The sequence below is a fragment of the Erythrolamprus reginae genome, chromosome 3, assembly GCF_031021105.1.
Source record: "Erythrolamprus reginae isolate rEryReg1 chromosome 3, rEryReg1.hap1, whole genome shotgun sequence".
NCBI classification, from domain to species: domain Eukaryota; kingdom Metazoa; phylum Chordata; class Lepidosauria; order Squamata; family Dipsadidae; genus Erythrolamprus; species Erythrolamprus reginae.
Window position 1 is genome coordinate 94495744 of NC_091952.1, and position 21396 is coordinate 94517139.

Sequence of the window (21396 nt, forward strand, 5' to 3'; positions counted from 1 at the left end):
TCCATGAATACACAGCTTTCACACCGTAGATACATAACATTCACACATACATGCATAGACACAAGCATAGACACCAAGGAGTTTCCGATTTGACCGGAATATCCTAGGAAGATGTGACATTTTTGACACAAAAGCAGATGTGACATTTTTGACACACTCTGAAAAGCGTGCTTTGTATTTTTAGTCATTGATTTGTTTCATTTTTTTTGGTCTGTGGTTGCTGATCCATTATGTTGAGAATCCCCGTGGATAAGGGCATAATAACTAATAACGTGTCTTTGCTTTCCAGGGTATTTTTGGCATAATGATGAATTTCATCTTTCCCAGAATGGTAAGCAGAAATCTATTTTCTGTATCTGACACCAATAAATGCAGTGAGAACAAGCAAATTGTCATTTTAAAATAATGAAAATTCACTTAAAATAAATATGCAAGTTGATAAGGATAATATTAATATAGATGTAAGTATTTGCATATTCAGACCCTCTATAAAACTCCCATTGAATTTTTGTTGAATATTTTTGGGTTGTTGTTTCTAAAGAAATAAAAAGATTTACCACCTCTGCTGGAAATGCTTTGGAAACCTGGGGTGTTCACCAATGCATTTTGCTACATAATTTAATGTAATATATACATATCTACACACATAAATATAGTTTATGCTCTAACAGTAAAGAAAATAATTGTATCTGTCCTTTAGATTGAAAGAGGTTTAGGGCCAGGGGTGAAATGGTCCCGGTTTCGACATGCCTGCCAGTGGTCAGAGAGCTGGTAGTGACGATAGTGCAAGGCTTCACCCACCCAGACACTGCCATTTGGGGTCTTTTATCCTCTGCACATGCATATAATGTTTTGTGCATACGCAGAGGGAAAAGAACCCAAATGGTGGCTTCCAGGCAAGGGGGCGAAGCCTTGTGCCACTGTAGCTACCAGCTCTCCGACTACCAACAGGCAAACCTGAACAGGGAGCATTTCACCCCTGGTTAGGCTTATATAAAGTTTTACCAATTTTAACTGTGTAAAAAATTATCAGTTACGTTTCACTAGGATTTTGCTGCATATTACCTCAGGGACCAGATTACCTCAGGGACTGCCTTCTGCCGCACGAATCCCAGCGGCCAGTTAGGTCCCACAGAGTAGGTCTTCTCCGGGTCCCGTCAACTCAACAATGCCACTTGGCGGGACCCAGGACAAGAGCCTTCTCTGTGGCGGCCCCGGCCCTCTGGAACCAACTCCCCCCAGAGATTAGAATTGTCCCCACCCTCCTTGCCTTTCGTAAGCTACTTAAAACCCACCTCTGCCACCAGGCATGGGGGAATTAAGACTTTTTTCTCCCCCTAGGCCGTTACAACTGTATACATGGTATGTTTGTGTGTATATTTGGTTTTTATATATTAAGGGGTTTTAATTTGCTTTTAGTATTGGATTTTATTGTATATTGTTCATGATTGTTGTTAGCCGCCCCGAGTTTTCGGAGAGGGGCGGCATATAAATCCAATAAAACTTGAAACTTGAAACATATGTGAATGTAAATGGTATACTTTCTGAATATAGACCAGTGATGGTGAACCAATTGCCTTGGGTGCCACAGGTGGCACACACAGCCATATTTGCCGGAACGTGAGCCGTTGCCCTACCTCAGCTCTAGCATGCATGTGCACACCGGGTAGCTGATTTTCGACTCACAGTGGCTCTGGGAGGGCATTTTTGGCTTTTGGAGGCCTCCAGGGGGATGCGGAAGGAGTTTTTGCCCTCCCCAGGCTCCAGGAAAGCTTCTGGAGTCTGGGGAGGGTGAAAAACAGGCCTACTGGGCCCACCAGAAGTTGGGAAATTGGCTTCCTCTGGCTTCCAGAGGGCCTTGAGGGGGGAGGCAATTTCCGCACTCTCCAGGCATTGAATTATGAGTATGGGCACTTGCGGAGACACAATAGTGTGTGCGCGTGCACTTTCGGCATCCGAGGGAAAAAAGGTTCGCCATCACTGATATAGACTCTCATCTTCAGTTAGAATTACATGCAACCATGTTGTTTAGACAGTGTTTTTCAACCAGTGTTCCGCGGCACGCTACTGTGCCATGAGACATGGTCAGGTGTGCCGTGGGGAAATTAAACATGGGTCCCCAAACTACGGCCCATGGAGGCCATTTATCCGGCCCGCCGCCAGCCACCTCCATCCGATCATAAACATTCCCCTCACAATCCCTTCAGTTATCAGCGACAAGAAGAGTGGCGGCACAGGAAACTCTCACTGACCAATCACCTTCTAGGATTCATCCCAACCACTAGCAATGAACCAATAGCAGGCCGCCTCTAATCCACACCCAGGAAGGTCCCCGCTCAGACTGCCGCACACTTGTCATTGTGTGGCTGCGGCGAGTAGTTGAAGCTGCTACTCCTCCCCATGGTCCTGATTTCTAATCCTGGTCAGGACTGGAGATAAATGTTGCCACCACTAGATGAAGCCTCAGCCACAGCCGGTTATGTCTATCCTGATGGTGTATATAGATATTTGAACTACAATATTAGCTATATGTATAATATGTACTGTGTTAGAGTGGCATTTCAATTGGTGGTGTGCCCCAGGATTTTGTAAATGTAAAAAATGTGCCGCGGCACAAAAAAGGTTGAAAATCACTGTTTTAGAGAACAAACATATACACTAAAAGTTGCAAAGTTTTTCCTATTTCAAGACTAAATAAAAATAGGTTAATTTTATCTTTTAATTAGAGTATCTTTGCAAGCAAATAAATGAAAGTTCATCATACTGTACCTGCAGAGTTCATGAATAAAGTCAGATTTTATAGAATGGTAACCTGGACAAGATATGCTAATTGTTCAGGGGAGTTAGACTTAACCATTCAATCTTCCATCTTGTATTGTTCTTTGACCTTCTTATTCCTCAAAATTTTCAAAAAAGTAGGAAATAAACATAAAGCCATTGAATAATTGAACTATTTTTACCCTTGGGAAAAATATTGCTGAAAATCTATAATCTCAAAAGAGCGAGATAGAGGATTTGATGTGCACATGCACATATGCACAGGTATGTGTGCCTTGAGAGGTTGTTGTTGTTTTTCCTGTCTGTAAAATAGCAAAAACATGCTTCCAATTGAAGAAAACATAATATGAGGCACTGTTTCAAATCAAAGTTTTAACAGTGATGTCCAAGATCTAAAGACTGTGTATGTATTTTTCAGCTTGTATATTCTTTCTGACCCATTGGGATTTCTCATTTGGCTGGCCTGAGACATTTGTATTCAGTCTGATCTTTTGCAACTTTTCAGACCTAGTGTTGAGATGCACACAATTGTACAAGTTGAACATCATATCCTACTGATGTAAACTCCATGGATTTTTCAAAATACTTGAAATTACATATACATTCATGCCAGATTCTGTTGTATTGATTCATTTACTCCATGAAGACTAGAAGAAACTGGGAGAAAGAGGCTCAAAATTAATAAAAGGGAACAAAGAGAACTGGAATTAACATAGATGAGGAGACTTGTCACTTTACCTTAAAGAGTACCTGATAGGTCTTCCCATGAGAGTAGAGGAGAGAGGAGAGGAGAGGAGAGGAGAGGAGAGAATAATAGAACAAGATAGGACGGAAGGGAACAGAACAGAACAGAACAAAGCAACAAAGTTGGAAGGAACTTTGGAAGTCTTCAGGTCCCCCACCCCTGCTTAGACAAGAAACCCTATACTAGTGATGGCGAACCTATGGCACGGGTGCCAAAGGTGGGATGCAGAGCCATATCTGCTGGCATATGAGCTGTTGCTCTAGCTCAGCTCCAACATGCATGTATGTGCTGGCCAGCTGATTTTTGACTCGCACAGAGGCTCTGGGAGGGCATTTTTGGTTTCCAGAAAGCCTCCAGGAGGATGGGGGAGGGCGTTTTTACCCTCCCCCAGTTCCAAGGAATCCTTTGGAGCCTGGGGAGGGCAAAACAAGAGCCTACTGGTCCCACCAGAAGTTGGGAAACAGGCCGTTTCCAGTCTCCGGAGGGCCTCCTGCGGGTGGGGGGAAACTGTTTTTGCACTTCCCAGGCATTGAATTATGGGTGTGGGCACTCGCGCATGCACGATTGCGTGTGCCCACGCTCTTTCAGTACCTGAAGAAAAAAAGGTTCACCATCACTCCCCTGTACCATTGATGGTGATCCTTTTCGCACTGAGTGCCAAATAGGGAGCGCGCATACATATACGCTCATCTGGGCTGCAATCCGGAAGAGGAGTTTTCCAGGGCACATACATACACTGGAAAATGAACTTCTAGTTCCGTGTGCTATGTGCCAGCCAGGTAGTCTTTGGGTTACTGGCGCACATGTATGCACCAGGATCAGCTGGCCAGCACCCAAGCTCACACCGGAAAAGACCAGTTCTTCCAATTTCCAGCACTGTCACAAGCAGGGAGGCCAGCTGACCATTGTATGTGCACTAGAAAACCAGAAGAAGAAGGGGCAATGCCTTGCGTGCCAGGCAACATGGCTTTGCATGCCATTTCAGGCACATGTGCCATAGGTTTGCCATCATGACCCTATCCCATTTCAGTGAAATGGGTATCCAGTCTCTTCTTTAAAACTTCCAGTGTTGGAGCATTTACAACTTCTGGAGGTAGTTTTTTTCCACTGATTAATTGTTCTAAATGTCAAGAAAAGTCCTAGGTTGCTTCTCTCCTTGATTAGTTTACTTATTGTCCTGCCTTCAGGTGCTTTGGAGAATAGCTTGACTACCTCTCTTTCGTGGCAACCCCTTAGATATTGGAACAGTGCTTCACTACTGGGTCGGAGATGTGAGCATGCATGCGCACTCACATGCACCTCTCCTGTGCATGCACAGAAGCTTATGTGCAGGCACAGAGGGACAGTGCATGAGACATAATGATGTACTGGGTGAAGGTGGAGATCTGAGTTAAACAGCGGCAGCCTGGGGAACCGTTGGAGCGTCCACTCTCTTCAAGCAGGTAAAGCAAACGGCTTTTGCTGTGGGGCAGTTGCTCCAGCATCTTTTGCTCTTTCTCTGGATGTCGAGAGGGTGAACGTGGCCAGTCGCTCGCTTTGCTGCTAAAGTCCCTTAAGCCAACATGCTGCGAAACCCAACCAGCAACATGTGAAGGCTTGAAGGGGGGGAGGGAGATTTAAATTGGTTTGGCTTGACAAACTGATTTAATCGCCTCTACCACCTCTGCTGAGGTGGGCCGAGGTGGTGGAATTTCACCCCCTCCCCTAGTCCTTCTTTTCATCTAAAACTGGACATACCCAATTATAGCAACCATTCTTTATAAATGTTTTAGCCTTTAGTCCCCTAATCATCTTTGTTGCAAGTCTCAACATCTTTTTTACATTGTGGCAACCAAAACTAGCACTATGATCAAGTAACCATACTGTTGCGGTTAGCTCTGGCCCAGCTCCTGCCCCAAGGACTGTGGATGTGTGGGAGACATCCACATGCTGCAGGCCTGTTTTGCCCCCGGTGGAATCTGATGATGAAGGCTCCTCTGCCCAAGAAGACATGAGTGACAGGGAGGAGGAGAGTGTGGCAGACAGCTCAGAAGGAGATCAATTATCTAGCTCCTCCTTGGATTCAGAACAAGAGTTAATGATACAGCCACGCATGCAGAGAGCGATGCATAGGCAACAACAACTGAGAGATTATTATCAAAGAAAATGAGGCCACCTGTGGTTGGGTGGGGCTGTGGTAATTAGTGAGGCTGCTATAAATAGCAGCCTGTGGGTTTGGCCATTGTGGAGGATTATCTGACCGTTGTGTTTCATGACTGCTTTACTGACTTTGGCTTTTTGTGTGCTGATTTTTCCCTGCTTTGAAGCTAAACCATAGCAAAGTGTGTTTCACTTTGTGAAAGAAGGACTTTGAATTGCCTCACAGCTGCAAGCTAAGTATCACAGGACTGATAAGGGACTTGTATAAATTACCAGTTTGTTTTGAGACGAGTGCTCTTTGCTATACCAAAAGAGGGCTTAGTTTAAGTGAATTTTCATTATAAAGAACATTATTTTGAATTTTCAAACGTGTGTGTGTCTGAAATTTGTACCTGTGAATTTTTGGGAGGATTCTACCAGAGAGCCCGACAGAACACATACTATGTGATCTGTGCAGATTAAAAAAATTAGAAAGAAGATGGAAAAGGAACTGCTCAAAGACTTCATCAGGGCCTTTTGAAATTAAAACAAATAAGGTTCATCAGTGCTGATCCACAGACAGGTGAACTCCCCTTCTTAATTCTTCAGAAAATCATGTACTTCATTGCAAAGCAAGCAGAAACAAACCAACCCGGACTGATTCATAGTCTTTGATATTGACTAAGCTTGTTGTCTAATTGGAAAATGGAAAGTCAGAAAGCGAACAACCTAAACTCATCAAGTTCAATTCTAGCTACAGATAGTCTCTTCTCTTAGAACGGTCTTGAATTAAAAATAAATGGAAACAATGGAACCTAGTGTAACCCTATGCAGAATGAGGAAAAATAATGTTTGAAAGCTTCTCTAGTGTAAATGGTTGTTGAGCTAAATTGAAACCTTTGTTTCCCCAAAATTTTATCCTCATATTCACTTTTTCATATTCACTTCACTTTTTCATATTCACTTTTTCATCTCACTGTCACGTGTTTTAGAATTTTCTTTTTGAGAAGCACTAAGGTTATTTTATATTATTTATGATGAGAAGAGAGTGCTGCTGTTGTCTTTCCTTGGAAAGTCATTACTGCGTGGGAAACCAATAAGGCTGCAGATTGTTGGAAAGATGGCTGCACAATTAAAGAACAAACACTCCTACACATCTCTCAACAATTGATCAGTTAACAGCCATGAAACTCCGGCTATGAAAATTGAACTATTTTTTATTTCTCGCTTGAAGAAACAAAACACAACCTGAAACCATTTCTTTCCATGAAGACAATAGAGCATTTTCAATACAGCTGTAGCCAGTGAACGGCTACCAAATTTTTTACTACCATACTGTGGGCGTGGCTTATGCATTTTCTTTCAACATCTTTCAGTGCAAATTGGGTGCTCTGGGGTAAATCAGCACCTAAAAAGCAATAACTTATTGGACCCAACTCAACATGGCTTTACTGAAGGCAAATCTCATTGATTTCTTTGACTATGTCACAAAGGTGTTGGATCAAGGTGGTGCGGTGGATATTGCCTACCTGGAGTTCAGCAAAGTCTTTGATATGTTTCCACATAAAGAGCTGATGGATAAATTAGTGAAGATTGGACTTAATCCCTGGATAGTTCAATGGATTTGCAGCTGGCTGAAGCGTAGACATCAGGGAGTTATTGTTAATGGCAAGTATTCTGAGCAGAGACAGGTTACAAGCAGTGTGCCACAAGGGTCTTTTCTGGGTCCTATTCTTTTTAATATGCTTGTGAGTGACATAGGGGAAGGTTTGGTAGGGAAGGTTTGCCTATTTGCCGATGACTCTAAAGTGTGCAAAAGGGTTGATATTCCTGGAGGCGTCTGTAATATGGTAAATGATTTAGCTTTACTAGATAAATGGTCAAAGCAATGGAAACTGCAGTTTAATTTTTCCAAATGTGAAATAATGCACTTGGGGAAAAGGAATCCTCAATCTGAGTATTGTATTGGCAGTTCTGTGTTAGCAAAAACTTCAGAAGAAAAGGATTTAGGGGTAGTGATTTCTGACAGTCTCAAAATGGGTGAACAGTGCAGTCAGGCGGTAGGGAAAGCAAGTAGGATGCTCGGCTGCATAGCTAGAGGTATAACAAGCAGGAAGAGGGAGATTGTGATCCTGCTATATAGAGTGCTGGTGAGACCACATTTGGAATACTGTGTTCAGTTCTGGAAACCTCACCTACAAAAAGATATTGACAAAATTGAACAGGTCCAAAGATGGGCTACAAGAATGGTGGAAGGTCTTAAGCATAAAACGTATCAGGAAAGACTTAATGAACTCAATCTGTATAGTCTGGAGGACAGAAGGAAAAGGGGGGACATGATCAAAACATTTAAATACAGTATGTTAAAGGGTTAAATAAGGTCCAGGAGGGAAGAGTTTTTAATAGGAAAGTGAACACAAGAACAAGGGGACACAATCTGAAGTTAGTTGGGGAAAAGATCAAAAGCAACATGAGAAAATATTATTTTACTGAAAGAGTAGTAGATCCTTGGAACAAACTTCCAGCAGACGTGGTAGATAAATCCACAGTAACTGAATTTAAACATGCCTGGGATAAACATATATCCATCCTAAGATAAAATACAGAAAATAGTATAAGGGCAGACTAGATGGACCATGAGGTCTTTTTCTGCCGCAGTCTTCTATGTTTCTATGTATCTGGGGTGGAGCTCCATTTTCATTACCCCACTGCGTTCTCCCCTTCTGGGCAGAAGTCCGCCCCTGGCTGTAGCATATTTCTAGACTTATTTCCTAAGGAAGTCCACAACTTACACTTGTTCATTTAACAATCTTCAACATTACAAAGCTGGTAAAACAAGATGCCGACATGGACCACATGATCACAATAAGGGAACTTGGCAAGTAGCATGTATTTGCAATTTGCTACCTTTCTAGTGGGCTTCTGCTAAGCAAAGTCAAACGGGTGAAGGTGATTTGTTTAATGATGATGGCAAAGTGGTCATATATTCAGGCAGGATTCACTTAACAATTGCACTGTTTAGCAACAGAATCTCCACCCAGAAATGTGGTTGCTATGTCAAGGACTACCTGTATTCATTATCATCCCAAAATGTTATTGTAACAAGCTATGCTTCATTTTTTAAAAAATCATTGGATTCAGTGCTTGAAGGCTGGAAACAAATCAGTCAAAAGAAACAAATCAGCAACTACTTTCCAATAAAACGATGAAATCTATGACAATAACATATGTCTCAAGCCAAAACGCCCATAACCTCTGTGTATTATATACCTATCAGCATGAGGTAATTGACAGTCCTCTGAAGGCTTCGTTTCTAAGCATACCTCACTGTCAACACACTTCTGCACATTATGCAAAAAATGTGCATCTCTATTTAGTCTGATTCTGGCAATGCCGGAGATTCTGGGGGTGGACAGCAAAACAAAAAACAAAAAAACCCACCACATTTTCTTTAAGTGCAAAATGACTCACTTCTATCAGTATCATTATTGAATATTATACATAATAATGACTTGGCTTTCTTTCTGGAAAAAAGCAAAGAGCTTTTTGTTTTCTTGAAAAGAGTTTTGGGAGACAAAGGGAATGGGAATCTGGATCAGTATGAAATAGACTTTGGAAAAAGAAGGTTTCAGCCTTCTTTTTTGGTAAGACTAACAGGACATCATATTAATTAGCGAAGATCTAGCACCACTGTCAACAAATAATATAAACCTAGAGTTTGTGTATTTTGAGATAGACAGTTTGTGTTCTATACAATGCATAGGTGATTTATGACACCACCAACATATAACATACAATTTATACATACGATACCTTTAAAATAAATATTTGTGTGTAAAATATTTTAAATTTGAAAGTCTTGTTTTACCTAAAAAGTGAATGTTCTGTCTACTCTGGAGGTATTTTGAGCTTTTAAGAAGTTCTGATTCTACTTTGGACAAGCCTTTAGAACTCAAAGCAGAACTATTTCAAGATTAGGCACTTCCAAATGGTCAGAATATTACATTTCAATCTTAGGAAACATATTTTAATAATTGGAAAATCTTAGAATGGTCCTTTTAGCCTCTGTTTAAACTTCTTTCTTCATCAATCCATTAATGTTGTTTCAGTGCTAGGGTTTACCTCTGTAGTAAATGTGGGTGTGAGAACAAGTAGGTTGCCTTTCTTACATCAGTGACTAAATCACAACACGCAATCTTCTATTGTATAAAGGCATCTACACCCTGGAATCTTTTAATTAAATACTTCCTAAACTGGACATACTGCTGAAAACTGGATCTTTCTCTCTGGGTCAACCACATCATTTTATTTTGTAATATGTCTCCTCTGCCAAATTTATTTTAACACAATACAGTAGTTATGCTGTGATGCACTTAAGAGTTTACAAAAACGATAAGGTTATGTACTAGAATTGCTCTTTGCCAGCAATTGATTTAGGCCAGTAAGGATGTTATTTGATTCTTTCCATTAATCACATGTTAAACATTACAGGTTCAGTCAGAGAAACAGAGGAAAAACTGGCTTTGGGAGAAGTGTTTAATTTTAGTTACCGGTAGTTTGTTTGTTTCTGTCAACAAAGGAAGGTGTGTCCAAGCAGTTCATTTCAAGGCAGGGACAGAAAATAAGTTTCAGTTGACAATTCTTGTTCTTGCATTTAGTACATCTCGGGCAAACACCCATATGGATGTTAGCTTTGATTTCAAGTTTCTATCATAGTTATGATCACTGAAACACTTTATTATGGTATTTGTAAAAAAATAATATCTTGTAATAACAGCTTAACTCTTGAAAATTACATTTAAAGCTAGTTTGGAATCAGAACAATGGAGCTGGAAAGGATCACAGTGGGGATCTAGCCCAATCTCTGTGTAGTGAAGGATCTACTAAAGAATTTTGGACAAATTATTATTCAGCTTCTGCTTGAAGATGCCCACTGAAGGAAAATATATCAGTTCTACTGATTAGTGTCAAGAAATTTCTCCTAAACTCAAATCTAGTTCTATATATCTCATATTAGCCACCATATCTCCCTCAATCTTCTCTTCTGAAAGTTCATTATAAGATTTGGTTTCCTATTTCCTCATCAACCTAGATAATTAAGCTAGAAGGAGGTAAATGCTGAAAGTCACTAACATCACTTTATGTTTTAATGGGGATTTGATTCCTGTCCAATAATCTGCCACACCTAAAACTTTAATCCGGAATGCCCATTTTGTAAGAAATACAAGAAACTAGGAGAAGGGGAGACTGGAATGCTGTCTTACAAAGATGTGTTCCCAATAGTGGCATTTGTAACCATCCTCAGAGATTTGAAAAGAATGACACAAGTCATGTGATCACTGTACAAAAGGTGCATTGTAATGATGTCATCTGACCTAAGTACATGTCACATCATTTGCCTGAAGATGTCATGATGCATGTGATATTTGCTCCAACCTACCTATGTTACTCAAGGTTGCTTCTCCTGGGAAATGTAGTAGGTAGTGTGAGTAATTCTCCACTCAAACCTTATCTTGTGTTCTTTCCTACTAATATCCCTAGGACTCATTCCTTTTCCATTCGATTTACATCTTTAGAACCCAAGGATAAAAAAAATAGCATGGGTCATAAACTCAGTTAAGCACTTCTTTCATTCATGTCACCTAACCAAGTTTTGGATATACAGGTGGGAGAGAGATCAGTTCAATTTTAATTCTGTCTTTGATAGTTCAGGCAAAGGAAAAAAGAGAAATACACTAGGTAACCTTTTCCAACAGATCACCTTTCCAAACTTCAAAGTACAGTGATACCTTGTCTTACAAACGCCTCATCATACAAACTTTTCGAGATACAAGCCCGGGGTTTAAGATTTTTTTGCCTCTTCTTACAAACTATTTTCACCTTACAAACCCACCACCGCCGCTGGGAAGCACCCGTTTTTGCGCTGCTGGGATTCCCCCGAGGCTCCTCTCCATGGGAAACATCACCTCCGGACTTCCGTGTTTTTGTGATGCTGCAGGGGAATCCCAGCAGCACAAAAAATGGGTGCTTCGCTGGCAACGGAAGTCCGGAGGTGGGGTTTCCCAGTGAGGGGAGCCTCAGTGAAATCGAAGCATCGCAAAAACACAGAGGTCCGGAGGTGGGGTTTTGAGGACTTCAGTGTTTTTGCGATGCTGCGATTTCACTGATGCTCTCTTCACTGGAAAACCCCACCTCCGGACTTCTGTTGCCAGCAAAGCGCTCATTTTTGCAATGCTGGGATTTCCCTGCTGAGATTCCCCTACAGCATTGCAAAAACACAGAAGTCTGGAGGTGGGGTTTCCCATGGAGGAGAACCTCAGGGGAATCCCAACAGTGCAAAAACGGGTGCTTCAGCTGGCAGAAGGGGTGAATTTTGGGCTTACACTCTTGAATTGCTTTTCCATTGATTCCTATGGGAAACATTGTTTTTTCTTACAAACTTTTCACCTTAAGAACCTCATCCTGGAACCAATTAAGTTTGTAAGACAAGGTATCACTGTAATTACATCAAACTACAAAAACAAGTGTAAAGTATATTTTAATTAAAATACTAATTTTCCAACATATATCTTAATTAAAATATTATTTTCAAACTAAAACTAAGCCCTAAATTGGTACACTCAAAAGCATCATCATCAGTCACTATTATATTTATTAGTATAGAATGGAAAATAAAAGTTTCGCCCTCACACTTTGAGTACAAAACAATATAACCATTTTGACTTTCAGCTTCAGATGTTCAAGATAAAGAATATTCAAGTGGGCTTATCAGTAAATTGCTTATACTTCTCCTCTCTAAATGTATTTTTACTGTCATTAACTGAAACATAAATATTCTTCTGAATTAAATGCTTTGCGCGCAATAAAAAGTGATGCTGAATGTACACATATCATTTCCATTAATATAGTTGTGTGTGTGTTTGTGTGTGTGACCATATGTGTTTAAATCACATATAGAAGCGATAAATGTCAGATAGCCAAAGAAAATAACTTGTTGAACATAATTAATCTGCATCTTAACAACACACTTTCTCATTTCCACCTCTAGCTGTGCTTAATGAATAAAGATTAAATGCACATTACGGTGAATACTCACATCGCATTCTAGATTTCATTCAAAACAATTCTCCTGCACTTTATGCTAATGAATGATCAGATGCCTGTTAACTTTTTCCTTTAAGGCTAAAAACCTTAATTCATATTCCATTCCATTCATAGGGCTAAACCCTTAGTTACATGATAGGACTTCTGTTCATGTAAGAAAGAGGATTTGCTTGGTCTTTCTACTATTTACATGTCCTAATATACACAATCAAATCAGCAGCAATATAGCTTTAGAGAATTTATGTAGAATTTATCCATTCCACTCTTCTACCTTGGTGTTTTTACCAATAGTTAGAAAACACAGCCCTCCAAAACAATTAAAAGTAATCACAGCCCAAATAGAATTGTTTAAAGTATCAACATTTTTCTTCCATCAAACACATAGAAGACAAGCAGCTACCTAGGGGGGGTCCATGTAATTACATGGTCCAATCCTTGAGGGAAAACTAACATCTTTAATGTCTTACAGGCATCCAACAGGGTAAGGTTGATTAGAATTTTGGAAATAGCAGGGGTGAATGCATTCCACAGGGCAGGTACAACAACTGAGAAGGCACACATCTTGAGTTGTATGAGATAGTATGCTTGATAGTAGGGACATGGGCATTGCCTGCCACTTTGGGGGTAAGTAAGTAATATAGACAGGTAGTCCCACAAATATGCTGTCTCTATACCATGTGAGACTACATAGGTAACCACCACTTTCTTAAAAAAACCCACCCAAATGCTCAGCAGAAGCCAGTGCATCCTGTAGAGAGTGGTCTTATTTGGAATTATTATGACACGCTATACTCATGTGTGGAGGCAGCATGGAATCTTCCTCTAGTAAATTCCATTTTATCAGTGGAATGACACTACTGCATGCAATGTATTGAATACATACATTTGAGAGCCATGGTGGCACAATGATTAGAATGTCCTTAGAGGTCAATAAGGGGCGAGCATAAGTGCAATAGTGTGCCTTCCGTCCCCTGTCCAATTGTCTTTCCTATATTTTATATGTCTTTTCTCCCATTCATATATCCTTTCCTCTACTCTTCATTGACGTATTCTATTTTCATATCTTTTTTTCTATCCTTTGCCTGATATTTACTATTACATGTTTTATTCTCTTTAACTTTCAATTTATATTGGACTAAACAAACAAACAGTTTAGTCAATTTGTATTGGACTAAACAAACAAACAAACAAATAGATAGATAAATAGATAAATAAATAAATAAAGGTAGTATTGCAGGCTAACTGACTTGAATGGCTCAAAGTTGCCTCAACTTTCCTTCCGGGGTTGGTAAAATGAGGACCCATATTGTTGGGTGCAATATGCTGACTCTGTAAAACTGTTTAAAGAGAGCTGTAAATTACTGTTAAGCGGTATCTAAGTCTGAGTGCTATTGCTATTGGATACAGCTCATTCAGTACGATTTTCAAGGCAGAATTTATTCTATTTGTTTGCTAGGATTTTTGCTTACACAGCTATAGAAAATATGGACAATCAAATTTTCAGATGATTGTCTATAATTAGCTAAAACTTTGACTGCATTTAGATTAGCCTTTTCTTGTGCAATTGTCCTCTTGTTCCACATTTTTGCAGCATTTTATATATCTCTGTCTTCCATTTGTAACAGTTCAGCATTTTCCAGTTCTTACTTTTTTCATGTTACATAATAAATAAATCTGCATAGAAATAAAGATAGAATAGATGCCCAGTGTTTTCTGATAGTGCTGGTCTTCTTATTATACCAAGTCTAGTTTTTCCTTCTTAGGAAAATAAAACATCTCTATTAGATTTTTGCTACAATTACTGTAAAATATTACATATCATCCCTGTTTCCTGGAGATAATTTTGGGTTACTTAGATCGCATGTGATTTATTTCATGGAAATAGTAGTCGTCTGGAACATTTTAAAAGTGCAGTTTAAAAAATGTAGAGAGAGAGAATGAAAAAAGATGCATAATGTAGGGCATAATGCAACAATTTAGGAAAGGAAGAACATAGACCGTCTTTGAAGAATATAATAAATATTAAAAATATTTTTTTTAGACTGCCAAAGCTCAGGTTGAAATCCCTATAAGTACTTATCTCTAATACTGACGTTTCCACCTAACCTAACTTACAGGCTTGAGAATAGAAACATCATTCTATGACTTTTTTAAGGAAAAGTGTGATAGAAATGGAACAAATATAATCTCAAAGTGTAAAATAATATATTACATACTTATTTAGGGTTACCAACTTCTTTTAGGGCTGGTTTCCTGCAAGTAAAAGCTGTCTGACAGACAGACTTTGAGTAGATGGAAATTATCTTATGAATACAGAGGGTGGGGGAGTTTTATTGTTCAATTGTTGTTTGTCCAAAAAGATAAAAATAATAGGAAATCTATAAAGGGAGAAAAACTAAAGTAGAAACTCTACTTACCATGCTAGCTACATAGGTGTTCTTAAATTGTTTGACCCAATTTCCCATTTCCCCAGTCTTAAATAATGTCACTTACCATGCTAGCTAGCTTCAGGAGAACCTCCAGAGCCCAGGGAAGGCAAAAACTCCCCCTTCACCACCATGGTGCAGGAGGTTAAGCCACACCCATCATGGCCACACCCATTCAGCAAGAAGGCAGAGAAAAAATGCTAAAAAAATTTGAAGCCCACTCTTGGATAGAGTATAGTCAGTGTGTAGCACTGACTTAGTTTTTAAATAGTACTTACCCCAGTTGGACTCAGGCAATATATTTAGTGTGGGGCAATTGGTACAGGATACAGCAGCTGGATATTTGGCATGAGAACACACATTGCAGAATAACCTTCATCTTTAGATTACTACAATGTTTGTCTGTAGAGCCCTGTTCACAGTATTTCTCATTATCTATAAAAGTCTATATGGCATATTACATAATATTACATATTGTACTGTATAAGGCAAGGTATAATAGCCTCTCCCTTGCCAGGTTTGAATATTGCTGATTGGTATGAGCATCTTGAGAGGGTCCGCTAAGAATAAACTGTACAGGGTGCGTTCCAAAAGTAATGCAATTATTTTTTTAAAAAAGTAATTTACTGAACAGATTTGGACAAACACTTAAAATTCTTCCAAGTACTTTCCTTGGGCCTCTACACTTTTTTCCCAGCGACTCTGCCATGCCCAATATGCGCCCTGGAAGGCGTCTTCAGGGACCTCTCGCAAGGTCTTCGTCACAGCTGATTGGATCTCTTCTATGGATGAAAAATGGGTTCCTTTCAGGGTTGCTTTAATCCAAGGGAACAAAAAGAAGTCTGCTGGGATGACGTCAGGACTATGGGTGGGGGGCAGAGCAGTGTGAACACCTAGGCGTTGTGGCAAGGTGCGTTGTTGTGATGGAGTTGCCAGGTAGCGGAGATGTCTTTTCTCATCCTGATTACCCTTTTTCAAAGTCTTTTCAGCACATCCACATAGTAGGCAGTGTTAATTGCCTGTCCCTGAGGAACAAACTCCTTATGGACCACTTCTTTACTGTTGAAAAAGACAATGAGCATTGTTTTCATTTTTGATTTGCTCATTCTTGCCTTTTGGGGCTTGGGGGACTGGTCAGTGTGCCACTCAGAGCTTTGGCATTTTGTTTCTGGGTTGTATTCAGCAACCCAGATTTCATCACCAGTGATGATGTTGTCCAAATAAGCAGGTTCAATTTCTATATGTTGCAAAAGTTCACTTGAAATTTCCATTCCATTTTTTTTGTGACATGGTCGGCGCTCAGAGGTTTACAATAACTGACGTCCTGCTGCTTCCACAGCTTGGAGAACATTGAGACCGGTTTCGCGGCAAAGCTTAGTGTCTCCCCCACCTACTCCAAGTACTTCGGCCCCACTCTGACCAATCGGAGCGGCACGGGAAATTAAATTGCATTACTTTTGGAACACACCCTGTATTTTAGAGCCAGGGTGACACAGTGGTTAGAGTGCAATACTGCAAGCTACTTCTTCTGATCACCAGCTGCCAACAGTTTGGCAGATTGAATCTCACCAGGCTCAAGGTTGACTCAGCCTTGCATCCTTCCGAGGTGGGTAAAATGAGGACCCAGATGGTTAGGGGCAATATATGCTGACTCTGTAAATCTCTTAGAGAGCACTGTGAAGCAGTATATAAGCCTAAATGCTATTGATAAATGCTATTGCTATTCTCATATCTAGTGGTTCTTGGAAATGTGGATAACAGCAGACTGTCAGTGGCTATATATGGTTGTCCCTGTTTAGTTGTGGTACTGAAGAGACTTGGAGACAGTAGTGACAATAGGTAACAGCTATTTATTGAAGATCCACACAGATCCAGCAAAGGAACCAGCTGGAAAGCTCTCTCTTTAAATAGAGGGCTGCTGTCTGGTTCAACCAGTCAGCAGTCTCAGTTTTCCCACTCTCTAGAGTAGATCTAGGAGGGAAGATTCTTCACTTTCAAACATAGCACAAAACTCTTCATATTATTCCTTTGACATAAACTAACTGCCTCCATCATAGATAAGCAGGGAGCTAGGGGGTTACAGTTATTTCATTTCTTTTATTGTTTATTGTAACAATATCTCCTATTGTTTTAATTCCTGCTTTGCTCTTTTTGTCCCCGAATCCCTGCAGACTGGGTTATCTTACAAACATTGTAAATAAGAGAATTATGAAGCCCATTTTAAGAACTCCGGTAGTGTAAGACAATGCAAAGCGTATTCTTACATTATGGTTATTTCTCTATTTTGCTCTCTTGAATCCTGATTTCTATAGGGGAAAAAAATCTGATGCCCTGAGCCTCAGCGTTTTCCTTTGGATGTATCCTCTTTTCCTCTTTAATCAGTGCTGAGGTTTATTTTACAGAATACTGTATAGTGAATGGCTGTATTCTCAACCAACATTTTCTTTACACACAGCTACTTTAGCATCCTCTGTGCCACTGAAGGAATTCTGTTCTCTGTTTAAGTTTCTATACCACACCCATCTAGCTTGGTGGCCAGACGGCGCCCTAGATGAAAATGTAAACATTGCACAACTGTGAAGAAAGAATAAAGTGCACAAGATCACTGAGTCTGCCACTTAGTCTGTGTTTAAGGGCACCTTATTGTTTGGAGTGCGATGCCAGCCGAAATGTAACAGGTTGTCAAAAAAAACCCCCAAAAAACAACTAATAGAGCACACACTTTTCATTGCCAGTGATCTTGAAGAATACATTTGTGATTGTGGTTACTTCATTTGCTTTCACACCAGCATAGGTTTTTTTCCCCAAGAACATATATATATCGCCCCGCTCCCTTGGTACCTACCTTGATGAAATTTGAAGCATTGCATGGGGTATATATATCTCCACACTGTCCTGATGGTTGAGAGCTGAGAAATTGTAATAGCAGCCTGGCATAAAGCCATTAGGTTAGGAGTGTCTGACATGGGTGAATATATCTGCTGGCATGATAAGGATAGTACTAGTCTAGCAAGTTCAAACAATCTCAGGGAAATTGCAAGATGCGAATATGTTAATATCAGATATGTCAGATTTAAACAAAACAACAACAACAATATCCAGGTAGTCCTTGACGTACGACCACTGCTGAGAATTTATGTTGCTAAGTGAGAAATTCGTGAAGTGACTTTGGTCCTGTTTTTTTTAACAACTTTTCCCACTACAGTTTTTTAAGTGAATTGCTGCAGTTATTAAATTAAGTGAATTAATGGTTATTAAGTGAATCTGGTGTCCCCATTGACCTTGTCAGAAGTTCACAAAAGGAGATCACATGATCACAAGACACTGCAGCCATCATAAATATGAACCAGTTGTCAAGCAGCTGAATGTGAATCATGTGGCTATGGGGATGCTGCAACATCTGTAAGTGCAACAGTCGTAAGGAGCCTTGGTGGCACAGTGGTTAGAGTGCAGTAATGCAAGCTACTTCTGCTGTTCATCAGCTGCAAGCAGTTTGGCAGATTGAATCTCAGTAGGCTCAAGTTTGACTCAGTCCTCCACCCTTCCAAGGTCAGTAAAATGGGGACCCAGATTGTTGGGGCCAATATGCTTTCTCTCTGTAAACTGTTTAGAGAGGGCTGTAAAGCACTGTGAAGCGATATGCAAGTCTAAATGCTAATGCTAAAAAAAAGTGTGAAAAACGTTCATAAGTCAATTTTTCTAGTGCCATTGTAACTTTGAATGGCCGTTAAACAAACTGTTGTAATTCGAGGACTCATCTCAGTCCCCTTATAATTTAAAATGTTCTAGGCACTGGATCTGCACATCAGAACGATAAGTTTGGCAAAATGGCTCAGAAGATAGCGTCCATACGTAGGTGTGCACACAAACATTTAAACAAGCATCCATACAAGACAGCTTCTTGTATTAGAATAACTTTTTATTGTATGAAGTACAAATAGCAATCAAGTTACAGTATGTTGGCCATTTAATTCTGCTGGCGATTGTTTATATGCTTTACGTTTTTTTAAGCTGTTACGTTTACTCAGCTAAATTCAACTTCCCCTGAAAGTCCATGTGTATAACTATCACTAGGATCTACCAGTGAGCTCTTTGTTCAGCTGGCTGGACAGGAGTTTTCACGGGAAAAAAAAACCCAGTTAGCATTCCATTCAGTCAGCTTATCCTGAAAATAAGGGAAACAGTTGTTCCTGAGTTAGATACACTCTTTGCAGGAACGTATTTGTCTTACAAGAAGTGGCTTAGGACTCACATCATCTGTCTTGGCTCTGAATTAAGACAGCAGCCTGGCGAATGAATGAAAAGGAAGGGAAAAAGTCAATTTAAGCAAACGCTAAAAGCACAGACTGTGAATCTTTATTCATGCCTAAAAGCTATGGAATGTACTAACTGTTAAATGACAAACTCTTACTTAGTTCGCTGGAAGGAAGGGAGGAAAAAACAACCCCAGCCTCTTCAAATAACAGCTTAAAGAACAAGGTAGAGTAAATACATCCAGAAACCTGTATTACTCTAACAGTATTTAAAAAACTACTTTGGAAACATTACTTTGTAGAACATTAGCATTTATGTTCAAAGCCACTAACCAGAAGTGCAATCTTGCTCATTTGGTATAATGTTCATTTTAGAAAGAAAAACAAAAATCATCCATATTCGGAGGGGTGGGGGCAGCTTCCCCAAATTTATTCTAGTAATCTTTGTCACAGAGGCTGGACCTTTTAAAAATGGAATACAGTTTTAATGTTTAAAGGTTATTCTGAACTCCCCTCTGTGCTGTAGTTTTCATATATAACTCAAGAAAGGACAACTTGTTATTAAAGAAGCCAGCAGGTGGTTCTTCTCTCTGAAACATACTAAATGAAGAACTTTAACTGATTGTATTGGCTACGCACTCTGGGAGCAAAAAAGAAAAAATTAACAATGAAGTGGGAAAAAAACCTATTCTGTAGGCACGACATCAATATTAGGAAGTAAAAAAATAAATAAATAAAAATCAGAGATAAGAAATTCAGTAAAAATTCTGGTAAAGATCGATGTTTGTGGGTTTGCAAATGTATTGCGCATGGATGTGTGTGCATTATGGCTAGGTGAGACAAATACTTCAGAGTTAAAATATGAGTATTGAACAAAGTTCATTTTACTCTATTAGATCTTTCCTGGGTTCATAATTTGTCCATCTGGCTGTCATGTGATTGGGATAATTTCGGCTTAATATATGTTCCCTCCTACAATGAGGCAAATCACATTATTATTTTAAATATCCAAATAACGCATATATTCTAAATATATATATTATTTATATCTTCTGCATTTGTAAATACATATTAGCATTATGCAAATGTATACAATTATGTCACACGTTGTCCCATTTTTTCAGTGCTACAACAATCTAGGTCCTCATTTTACCCACCTCGGAAGGATAGAATGTCAACCTTGAGCCGGTGGTGAGATTTGAACTTCTGAACTATAGCCAGCAGTTAGCTGTAGTAGCCTGCAGTGCTGCACTCTAACCACTGCACCACCCTGGCTCTACAGGTTTTTACTACAGGTTAATAATTTATTTATCTGACTTACTTTCCAAATCTATAACTTTTCATTCCGAAAGTTTAGGACTCTATAGTCTCTAGCAAGCAATTGAGATAGTCAAGGAAGCATTCTTTTAAGATTAAAAAATAGAAATTATTTTGCTTTTTATATTATAAGCATACCCAACAATAATTTCAGTCAATAGATTAAACTTGTATGACATTATTATTATATGCAATGGTATATTTGTGTGAATGCATATTCTCTTCCACTGGATTTGGTTAACTGGGCACCCAAAGGATAAGGTAAGATATAAAAATTGAAATAAATGTCATTCATCTGGAAAAGGGCAACAAATGAGTTTCATCCAGCTTGATTTATAATTCAGTTAAGTGGAAATATGTAGATATAAGCTGATTTGCCAGTTCCATTAAGCTGATTTAGTCAGCTTAACTATCTTGTGGATAAGGAAGTTCTTCAGCTAGTGTTATAGCAAAAAGAAAAGAAAAGGCGAAAAGAAAAAAGAAAGAGGACTTAAACTTTCCAGGCTGACTCATGTTTTAAATTTAGATGAAATTTCAAATGATTCCTTTTTAGAAGTGAGGTTTTAATAATAATTTTACTGTACTCACCCATGTGAACTAAGATCAATTAAATGCAATTTTGCTTTTCCATTTCTTATTTGTTCAGCAATAGCAT

General features: G+C 39.4%; 1 protein-coding gene across 1 annotated transcript in view; it reads left to right on the top strand.

The window, feature by feature from the left end:
• Positions 1–289: 289 nt before the first annotated feature.
• The window catches only part of ADGRL2 (adhesion G protein-coupled receptor L2), a 312721-nt gene continuing 291614 nt past the window's right edge, over positions 290–21396 (top strand). The window contains exon 1 of the mRNA XM_070746224.1: positions 290–331. The gene's annotated coding sequence lies outside the window, so the exon portion shown is untranslated. The remainder of the gene's footprint in view (positions 332–21396) is intronic.